General features: G+C 31.7%; 1 protein-coding gene across 5 annotated transcripts in view; it reads left to right on the top strand.

The window, feature by feature from the left end:
• pcdh8.1 (protocadherin 8, tandem duplication 1) overlaps positions 1 to 12,273 on the top strand; it is an 85,417-nt gene that overhangs the window by 63,468 nt on the left and 9,676 nt on the right. The gene's annotated exons all lie outside the window — the stretch shown is intronic.

The following is a 12,273-nucleotide window of genomic DNA, read 5'->3' as shown; positions in this document are numbered from 1 at the left end:
TTTTGTTTTGTTTGTTTGCTTTCTTTCTTTCTTTCTTTCTTTCTTTCTTTCTTTCTATGTTTTAATTACATTTTTATTTAATTTTTTATTGTGTTTACTTTATTTTGTATTTATGTTATTTCATTTCTAGGTTTATGCTAAACAAAAAAAATCTAAGTATAATAGCTATCTAAATGATAAAATATAATGGGGAAAAAACTTTAATTACTGTTTTTCAGGTCTGACCAATAATTATGGAGAGCCAATATCTTGCATTTTATCACTGTATTGGTCTTTGCTTTGCAAATGTTTTCCTGGCTGTGTGGCTTGCAAAATTTTTATTCTAGCTCTTGATTATTTACTTTATTGTAAAATGTATTTTGTTTTATTTTATTTTATTTCGTTTTATTTTTCCCAACAGTGTGATGAGCCAGTTTAAATTCTACTTCTTGATTTTTTTAAACAATTATAAACTGCTTTTCTTCTAGCTGAAATAAAAACAAAAAAGACTTTCTGCAGAAGAAAAAAATATTAGAGGAATACTGTGAAAAGTTCCTGAATCTGTTAAACATCATCTGTGAAATATTTAAAGGTTCAAGAAAGAAAAAAAAAGTCATAATTAACTTGCATTATAACAAATTAAATTCAATGTAAGGATGGTTAATCAATATAGATATAGACATTTCGGCAACGTTTGAAGTGGATTTCAAAATTGCCCAAAGACAAGAAGAATGGGTGTTGGTCAAAAGATTTAGGACAACTTTGATCAAAGGTTTTGAACTACTTTAAATGTTGACTACTATCTATATATATATATATATATATATATATATATATATATATATATATATATATATATATATATATATATAGCAAATTATTAATTTGTATCATATGAAAGTGAATTATTTTGATTTAATCTGGAAAAAGAATAATACACTTCTCTCTCTCTTTTGTTACCTTAAATGCTTTCGCGAGATCATAAGCAGAATTCTGTAGTTCTGGTCTGCATGAAATGCGAGTCTCTGCACCGCTGAAGGTGTGAATACAAACACTGAACACACACTCACACCGACACAGCTGCTTCAGGGACACACACATACTCACACGTCCACACACACTTGCTCACACGTTCACACACACACACACTCGCTCACACATTCACACATACACACTCATGCATACTCGTTCACGCACATATTCTCACACACACATTTGCTCTGCAATTTGCGTCAGCATAAGCTTTTTCACAACAAACAAACAGGAGTTGATCTTAATTCCGTTTGAATGCTTCTTTCCATTTGTTTTAGTGCTGCAAATGTGCAACACATGCTGAAAACACTGCAGAATATCCTCAGCAAAAGCACACACACATGCTGAAAACACTGCAGAATATCCTCAACAAAAGCACACACATGCTTAAAACTACGGAGGCCGGGAAGTGCAAAACAACATTACAAAGTTTAAAACACTTTAACAAAGCTCGAGACAAATTTACATTTTGAAAAACATGTTTACCTATCATCAGACACAATTACATAGGAAAAACAATTTTACAAAGGACGAAACAAATTTACATTTTATAAAACAAATTAACAAGACGCAAAACACTTTTACAAATCCCGAAACAAATTTACAATTACAGATTCCCTACGGAAAGGGAATGTACCACACCCCGGATGTGACGTAGAATGTACCACACACCTGTAGAAAAAATGCATAATATATGTACAAATAAATAAGTGTATAAATGTATAAATAAATGCACAAATAAATGTATGAATATGAAAATAAATAAATTCATAAATATATAAATTAATAAATGCACAAATAAATAAATGCATAAATATATAAATTAATGAATGCAAAAAATATATAAATAAATAAGTGCACTAATATATAAATAAATAAATGCATAAATATATAAATAAATAAATGCAAAAATATCTAAAGAAATAAATGCAAAAATATATATATAAATAAATAAATGTATAAATATCTTAATAAATGCACAAATAAATAAATGCATAAATATCTTAATAAATGCACAAATAAATAAATGCATAAATATCATAATAATTGCACAAATAAATAAATTCATAAATATATAAATAAATAAATGCAAAAATATCTTAATAAATGCACAAATAAACAAATACATAAATATATAAATAAAAGCAAAAATACATAAATAAATGCATATATATATATATATATATATATATATATATATATATATATATATATATATATATATATATATATAAACTTCACAAATAAATGCATACTTATATAAATAAATAAATATATAAATAAATAAATGCATGAATAAATTATAAATGCATGAATGAACAGACACAACAAATATTTTTTATTAGTAATTATTTTTTAAGATTTTAAATAAGATTTTTTTTCAAACTTTTCAACCTCAAACTTAAATGACAATCAAAGTCCCATAATACAATTCAAACCAATAAATAAATAAATGCATTTATAAATGAATGAAAAATAAATTAATGAACAAACAAACAATCAGATATATTATTTATTTATTTATTTATTTATTTATTATTATTATTATTTTTAAGTGTATGAGCATACCAGCATGACGTGTTTTCCTCATTTCTTCACACAAAGCCCAGCATGCGGTCATATTTCATCCCGTTCTCTCTGCATATGCAAATATATCAGACAAAACCTTGAAACGACGAGGCATATTGCAGAATCCTGAAGCCGAAGCGTCTCCTGCCAAACGGTGTCTTATCTTGATTACAGTTAAAGATCTTAATAGCACAGCAGATGGCCTGGCTTGTTAGCACACAGTAATACTCTTAGGCCCACCAAACACATCTTAATCAAGCTGTGATCTTTCTTTAATCACACTTCTTACTGGCAAACACTATCAGTCTGATCCTGTGAATGAGCTCTGTTTTAAACCAGGATGCATTCAAACACACACGCGCACAACAATCACTGTTATGCTAATGAGTTTGTCCTGATTTTCTTGGCTTGTTTGAGATTTTCAGATTTTCCTCTGAGTTTGAGGTGCGTGTTAATGTTTGTGCTTTTATTGCGTTTATTTGAGCGCTGTTTTTTTGTCAGTCGTGGGTGACAGATGCGTCTGAGATGAACGGTAAAGCTGCTGAGGAGTTTCCTATAAGCCTCTTTTGTGGCAAACAGCTAATTTTTGTGTAATTGGCTGGGGCGAGCTGTTGAATCCGGGATTTTGGACGCCTGCTCTTTTCCTCGGAGGTGTTAAAGATGTGAGTGTGAGTCTTGTCCCGGGGGAAATTACAGACGTAACAATAGCAGGAGTTTAAACACACACACACACACACATACACACACACACACACACACACACACACTTAGAGACCAAAGATGAGGACTGAGCTTCATTCATTATTAGTGTTTACATCAGACGATGGATGGACAAATAGATAGATGGATAGAATAATGGATAAATAGATAGACAAATGATATATGGATGGATGGATAGACAAAAAGATGGATGGATAAATAGATAGATAAACAAATAGATGGATGGATGGATAGACAAAGATGAATGGAATGGATTGGTGGATGGATAGACAAATGAATGGATGAATAGATGGATGGATAGACTAATGGATGAAAAGATAGACAAATGTTGGATGGATGGATGGATGGATGGATACATAAATAGATGGATGAAATGGATTGCTGGATGGATAGACAAATAAATGAATGGATGACTAGATGGATGGTGCAAATAGGTGGATGGATGGATGGACAGGCAAAAAATGGATGCATGGATAAACAAATGGATGGATGAATGGACAAATAGATGGATGTATTGATAGACTAATGCATTGGCAGACCCATAGACATGAATGGATGGATGAATAGATAGACAAATGGATGAATGGACAGATTGATGGATGGATTGGTGGATGGATAGACAAATGAATGGATAGATGGATGGTAGGCAGACAAATGATGGATGGATGCATGGATGGATGGATGAATGAATGAATGAATGAACAGACAAAAATTGATGGTAGGATGGATAAATAAATAGATGAATGGAATGGATTGCTGGATGGATAGACAAATAAAGGGATGAATAGATGGATGGTAGACAAATGGATAGATGGATGGATGGATGGATGGGTGGACAGGCAAAAATTGATGGATGCATGGATAAACAATTGGATGGATGAATAGATAGACTAATGGATTGGCAGACCCATATGAATGGATGGATGAATAGATAGACAAGTGGATGAATGGACAGATTGATAGATGGATGGACAGATGGATGTATGTATAGACATGGATGTATGTATAGACAAATAAATGGATGGATTGACGGACGGATGGATGGATGGACAAATATATAAATGGATGGATAGACAAATAGATGAATGGAATTGTTTGGTGGATGGATAGACAAATGAATAGATGAGTAGATGGAACAATGGTAGACAAATGGATGGATAGACTAATGGATGATTAAATAGACAAATGATGGATGAACAGTAAAAAGATGGTTGGATGGATGGATGAATAGACTAATGGATGAATAGATAGACAAATGATGGATGGACGGATAGACAGACAAAAAATGGATGGAAGGATGGATAAATAGATGAATGGAATGGATTGGCGAATGGATAGACAAATAAATCAATGGATAAATAGATGGACTAATGGAATGGCAGACCCATAGACAAGGATGGATGGATGGATAGATAGATAGATAGATAGATAGATAGATAGATAGATAGATAGATAGATAGATAGATAGATAGATAGATAGATAGATAGATAGATAGATAGATAGATAGATAGATAGATAGATAGATAGATAGATAGATGAATGCAATGGATTGGCGGATGGACAGACAAATAGATGGATGGACGGATGGATGGATGGACAAATAGATGGATTGATGGATATATGGATAGATGGATGGATGAACAGACAGATGGACAGACTAATAGACAGACAAATGATTGATGGATGGATGGACCAATAGATGATGGATGTATGTATAATAAAATGGATAGACAAATAGATGGATGAATTGACGGATGGATGGACAAATAGATATATGGTATAGATTGGCAGATGGATAGACAAATGAATGTTTGAATGGATGGATGGATGGATGGATAGACAGATGGATGGATAGACAAATGGATGGATAGATAGACGGATGGACAGACAGATAGACGGATGGACAGACAGATGGATGGATGGATAGACAGATGGATGGATAGACAAATGGATGGATAGATAGACGGATGGACAGACAGATAGATGGATGGATAGGCAAACTTGCATGGATAGATAGACAGATGGACAGACTGACAGAGACACAGACATAGATGGATGGATGCAAAAAAAATCCTCCATAGCGTTTTTGTCTCGTCTAAATATTTAAAATGATTAAATCGAGAATCATTTTCTAGACGAGTAAAAAATAATGTTTTGTTTTTAGAAATAAGTGATTTTCCCCTTAAAACAAGTAAACAAGTTAAATAATCTGCCAATGGAGTAAGCAGAAGACACTGAATTCAAACCAGAAACAAGATTATTTAGCAGATCATTTTACCTGGATTGTTCATTTTTATAAAGATTGGCAGATATTTGTACCTGAAATAAGACAAAAACTCCTAGTAAGAAGGCATTTGTTTAAAGTGTTGCGTCTGCGTCCTGCTTTTAAAATCCTTTACCGCCTGTAGATTACCCCTCACAATATCACATGTCATTTTGAAGTGTGAACTCATAAAGCGGGGTGAGGGTTAAAGGGTTAAACTGTCCTGGGATTTTAGGCTGCAGGTTTATATGAGTGATTAAAACAGCCGTAGAGTCACAGCGCTGTTCACCAGCCAGAGATCAGACACTCTTAACTGATCCTCTACAATCAGATTACTGACAGCCCTTTGTGTGGCATTAATCTGATCTATCAGCATGCAGATTAATGCAGCGCTTCACACTCCATATGCTGGAGATGCATTACAGCCCATAACACAAATGAGTTATTCATTTATTTATTGGTTTATTTTGATTGTGTGCACTAAATAACATTGCTGCAAATGCACCAGAGTAAGCCCTTTTCATTCTTTAGTGTATGGTTCACTCACATGCCACTTTATTAGGTACACCTTACTAGGATGGACCCCCTTTATGTCTTCAGATCTGCCTTAATCCTTCATGGCAGAGATTCAACAAACTACTGGAAATATTCCTCAGAGATTTTGAGATTTTGCCCCATATTGACGTGAGAGCATCTCACAGTTGCTGCAGATTTGTTGGCTGCACATCCATGATGCCAATCTCCAGTTCCAACTCATCCCAAAGGTGCTCTATTGGATTGAGCTCTGGTGACTGTGGAGGCCATTTGAGTACAGTGAACCCATTGTCATGTTCAAGAAACCAGTCTGAGATGTTTCACGCTTTATGACATGGAGCGTTATCCTGCTGGAAGTAGCCATCAGAAGATGAGGACACTGTGCTCATAAAGGGATGGACATGGTCAGCAACAATACTCAGGTAGGCTGTGGTGTTGACACGATCCTCAATCAAAACTAAAGTGTGCCAAGAAAATATACCCACACCATTACACCACCACCACCAGTCTGAACCAAAGAGCCTGAACCAATACAAGGCAGGATGGATCCATTCTTTCATGTTGTTGATGCCAAATTCTGACCCGACCATCTGAATGTGGCAGCAGAAATGGAGACTCATCAGAGCAGCAACGTTTCTCCAATCTTCTATTGTCCAGTTTTGGTGAGTCTGTGTGAATTGTAGCCTCAGTTTCCTGTTCTTAGCTGACAGGAGCGGCACCCGGTGTGGTCTTCTGCTGCTGTAGGCCATCAAGGTTGGACGTGTTGTTTTGTTCAGACTCAGAGATGCTCTTCTGCAGAGCTCGGTTGTAACGAGTGCTTATTTGAGTTACTGTTGCCTTTCTATCAGCTGAAACCAGTCTGGCCATTCTCCTCTGACCTCTGGCATCAGCAAAGCATTTGCGCCCACAGAACTGCCGCTCACTGGATATTTCCTCTTTTTCAGACCATTCTCTGTAAACCCTAGAGATGGTTGTGCGTGAAAATCCCAGTAGATCAGCAGTTTCTGAAATACTCACGAACAACCATGCCACGTTCAAAGTCACTTAAATCCCCTTCCCAATGCTGATGCTCGCTTTGAACTGCAGCAGATCGTCTTGACCATGTCCACATGCCTAAATGCATTGAGTTGCTGCCATGTTGTTGACTGATTAAAAATTTGCATTAGCGAGCTGTTGGACAGGTGTGCCTAATAAAGTGGCCGGTGAGTGTAAATATTAACATTAGAAATATGTTTGTTGTGAGGCTTAAAAAGACTTTATAAACTAACAAGCTATCAGATTTAAATATGTTTACATTCTTTCAATATTTTATTTGTTTCTTTTTTTGTTACTTTTTTTCTTATAAAATGGTGTAAAAATGTTTAAAAAAAAAATTTATTTTAAGTTTTTTAATTTTTGTTTACGTTAATGTTTGTTTTCTTACTAAATGTCAAGTTATAATAATAATAGTAGTAGAAGTAATAATAATAATATGAATAATAATAATAGTAGTAATTATAATAATAATAACACATCTTTTTCTTTATTGTTTGTTAATGTGTTTGTTTTCTATATCAATGTACAATAATAATAATAGTTTTTTTGATTGTTTATGTTATTGTGTTTGTTTTCTAACTGAATGTCAAACAATAATAATAAAATTAAAATTGTAATAATAATGATACACCTTTTTGTTTATTATGTTAATGTGTTTGTTTTTTATTAAACATATAATAATAATAATACATATTTTTGTTTATTATGTTAATGTGTTTGTTTTTTATTAAACATATAATAATAATAATACACCTTTTTGTTTATTATGTTAATTTGTTTGTTTTTTATTAAACATATAATAATAATAATACACCTTTTTGTTTATTATGTTAATGTGTTTGTTTTTTATTAAACATATAATAATAATAATACATATTTTTGTTTATTATGTTAATGTGTTTGTTTTTTATTAAACATATAATAATAATAATAATACACCTTTTTGTTTATTATGTTAATTTGTTTGTTTTTTATTAAACATATAATAATAATAATACACCTTTTTGTTTATTATGTTAATGTGTTTGTTTTTTATTAAACGTATAATAATAATAATACACCTTTTTGTTTATTATGTTAATGTGTTTGTTTTTTATTAAACGTATAATAATAATAATACACCTTTTTGTTTATTATGTTAATGTGTTTGTTTTTTATTAAACATATAATAATAATAATAATACATATTTTTGTTTATTATGTTAATGTGTTTGTTTTTTATTAAACATATAATAATAATAATACATATTTTTGTTTATTATGTTAATGTGTTTGTTTTTTATTAAACATATAATAATAATAATACACCTTTTTGTTTATTATGTTAATGTGTTTGTTTTTTATTAAACATATAATAATAATAATACATATTTTTGTTTATTATGTTAATGTGTTTGTTTTTTATTAAACATATAATAATAATAATACATATTTTTGTTTATTATGTTAATGTGTTTGTTTTTTACCAAACATATAATAATATTAATAATAACAACAATACATATTTTTGTTTATTGTTTATGTTTTTTATTAAATGTTTAATGAATTTGTTTATGTTTTGTTTTTGTCATGTTTGTTTGTTTGTTTGTTTGTTTGTTTTCTTACTAAATTTAGTAGTAATAATAATAGTAATAATAAAAACTATTTAAAGTATGTAAAATATTTTAGACATTTATATTGGAGAACAACAAAATATATATAAATAAAACAAACCAATATTTCAAGTTATAAATAAAGTAAATACAAAGTATATGGAGAATAAATGTGCATGTGCTTTTAACATTTTAATTTCAATTGTGAGCTACTAACATTTATTATTACTCGTTAAAATTATAATAACATCATATATAGATGTAAATATTTATGTAAAAAAATATTTTTGTTTAGTTTTGTTTCTATATTTGTGTGTGTATCAATCAAGATTATTCTTTGCCCAGCTCTGTGTGTGTGTGTGTGTGTGTGTGTGTGTGTGTGTGTGTGTGTGTGTGTGTGTGTGTGTGTGTGTGTGTGTGTGTGTGTGTACTGTACATACACAATATTACAAAATAATAGACAAAACATAAACAGATTCATATAATTTTGAGGTATGTTATGTATACATTTGTGCTGTGTTTTTTTAGTCATGAAATGTTCTTGTGATTCTCAAATACTGAATTAATTTTACTTCAAATGTTACATGTGTGACTTTTCATTAAATGAGAGCAAAATGCGTGTGCCTTCGACTATATTTATCCGACCGACAGACAGACAGACAGATGTGTATCAGCGCTTCAGGAAACTATTAATCAGGTGTCAAATGGTCTGCATTTGTTTGCCACAGTTTAACACTCTGCAGACTTTTAACACCTCAGAGCCCAAATGGCGGAGTGCAGAAGCTGTGCTAAAACACCTCCATCGCCGCTGATCTGACCAGCAGCAATCAATACACACTCATTACACCTTCATCTCGCTCAATAATTAAGGAAATGCTTCAGAAAACAAACCCTTATTGCATTACATTTGTATGCCTGGCTGACGCTCGCGCTGACAATCCATTGATGGGATTTTGTGATTTGTTTAACAAGAGCTTAACCTTTTTTTGCATTTGTATTTGATTCCATGTCAGTTGTGTACGTATTTGCTTTAAAAAACAAGAGCTGAATTACACTTTAAAAACATGTTAGTAGCAATGTTTCAAAATGAAATGGTTGACAGACACATTGAAAAAAATTATGCATTGGATTTACTTTTTTTTTTTTTTTTTAAGGTATGGTTGCAAACAATTTATTTGGGCTAAATTAAAACAAACAAATTAAATTTAGTAATGTTCGGCTTAATTTGTTTGTTTAAATTCAGCCCAAATAAAATAGTTTTGCAAACACTTACCCTAAAAAATTGTTAATTTTGCTGACACTGTAAAAAACGCAGGGTTCCACACAATTCATTCATGTTCCCTCAACACAAATAAATGAACTTAACACTTTTAGCAAATGTATGTGATTGAACATAAAAAAAAAATTTGTCCCAATGAAATCTCAAGAATTCTGCAGTTTCAGCTCATTTTTAATAAGTAGCAAAAGGAAAAAACAAATACTTTTTTGAGTGTATCGTATATATTATTTTGAGAGATTGTAGGTATTCTGATCAAATGTTTGTGTTGTTTTTGTGTTTTGTTCTTAAAATATTATTTAGCTTCACAAATGCTGCAGAATTTTTTATTTAATTCAAAAATTATTATTGTTTGAAGGCAAAATTATTGTGTATATATATATATATATATATATATATACTATTATACTAATATATATATATTATTTTTATATATATATTATCGAAATGATGTTCTGCAAAGCAAGGACATTTTCACAGTATTTCTTATATATGTTTTCTTCTGGTAAAGGTCTTCTTTTCGCTTAGTCCCTTTATTAATCAGGGGACACCACAGATGGATGAATCCCCAACTTATTCAGCATGTGTTTTCCGCAGCGGATGCCCTTCCTGCTGCAACCCAACACAGGGAAACAACCGTACGCTCTTGCATTCACACACATACACTAAAGCCACGTGTAGCTTACCCAATTCCCCTGTAGCGCTTGTGTTTGGACTGTGGGGGAAACCGGAGCACCCGGAGGAAACCTACGACAACACAGGGAGAACATGCAAACTCCACATAGACATGTCAGTTGACCCAGTCGAGGCTCAAACCAGCAACCTTCTTGCTGTGAGGCAGTTGTGCTACGCACTGCACTATCGTGACACCCCAAAATGATGCAGTCAAAAAAAATAAAATAAAATAAATAGACATTAGTTATTAAAACTTAACAAAACATGTCTCTGTTAAAAAGCATTTAAGAAATATTGTTAAAATAATTAAAATGTCACAGAATGGCTAACAGTTTTCCAATCATATTTTCTTAATCTTATTGACTTGTTGGCAGTATGTTACAGTATGTACTTATCTATCTATCTATCTATCTATCTATCTATCTATCTATCTATCTATCTATCTATCTATCTATCTATCTATCTATCTATCTATCTATCTATCTATCTATCTATCTATCTATCTATCTGTCTGTCTGTCTGTCTGTCTGTCTGTCTGTCTGTCTGTCTGTCTGTCTGTCTGTCTGTCTGTCTGTCTGTCTGTACGTCCGTCCGTCCGTCCGTCCGTCCGTCCGTCCGTCCGTCCATCCGTCGTTTGTTCTATCTGTCTGTCTGTGTATATCCATCTATATGATTTGATTCACTGTAATGCACCCTTACTCGATAAAAATAAATTTAATAATAATAACATAGTAAAGTTTCAGATTTTTTTTTAAAGCAATTCACTCTTTTACAGAATTATTCACCCTCTGGTGAAATATACTTTTTCAAATGTATTTAATGGAGCAAAGACATTTTTCACAGTATTCCTATTATTATTATTATTGTTATAACCTTTATTTTACCAGGTAAGACACATTGAGATTAAAAATCTCCTTTACAAGAGCGTCCTGGCCAAGATTAAGCAGTAAACAAGTCACATGAGTCCAACAGACAACAAACAAACAAAACAATTAACAGTTAGCATGAATCACACAACTATTCAAAACATCTACAAACCCGTTTCACCTTCTAAACCTTTTATAGTCTTTCTAAAAACAGTATTCCTATATTTGTTCTTCAGGAGAAAGTCTTTGGCTAGAATAAAAGCAGTTTTTAATTGTTTTAAACCCATTTTAAGGTCAATATTATTAGCCCCTTTAAGCAATATTAGTGTTGGATTGTCTCCAGAACAAACCACTTTTATACAATGACTTGCCTAATTACCCTAACTTTACCTAATTAACCTAGTTAATTCTTTAAATGTCACTTTATGCTGAATACTAGTGTCTTGAAGAATATCTAGTCTAATATTATTATTTACTGTCATCATGGCAAAGAGAAAATAAATCAGGTATTAGAGATGAGTTATTAAAACTGTACACATTAAAAAAAAGTAAACAAATTACTTCAGCTTGTTAAAGTTACACGAATTAATTAGTTTCCACTTAATTTTTTTTTTACAGTTTTTAGTAATAAATAAGGTGCAAAAACTTTATTCTTTTTAGATGGAAGTCATTTTATTTAAGTTGATCCAGTGAGGCTTTCCTCCAATGTAGCTATTTGAGTCCATTAAAGC

This window comes from Danio rerio, chromosome 9, assembly GCF_052040795.2.
Source record: "Danio rerio strain M-AB ecotype USA chromosome 9, GRCz13ab, whole genome shotgun sequence".
Classification (NCBI taxonomy): Eukaryota; Metazoa; Chordata; class Actinopteri; order Cypriniformes; family Danionidae; genus Danio; species Danio rerio.
Note: the sequence above shows the minus strand (reverse complement) of the source record. Positions and strands in the feature narration are given on the sequence as shown.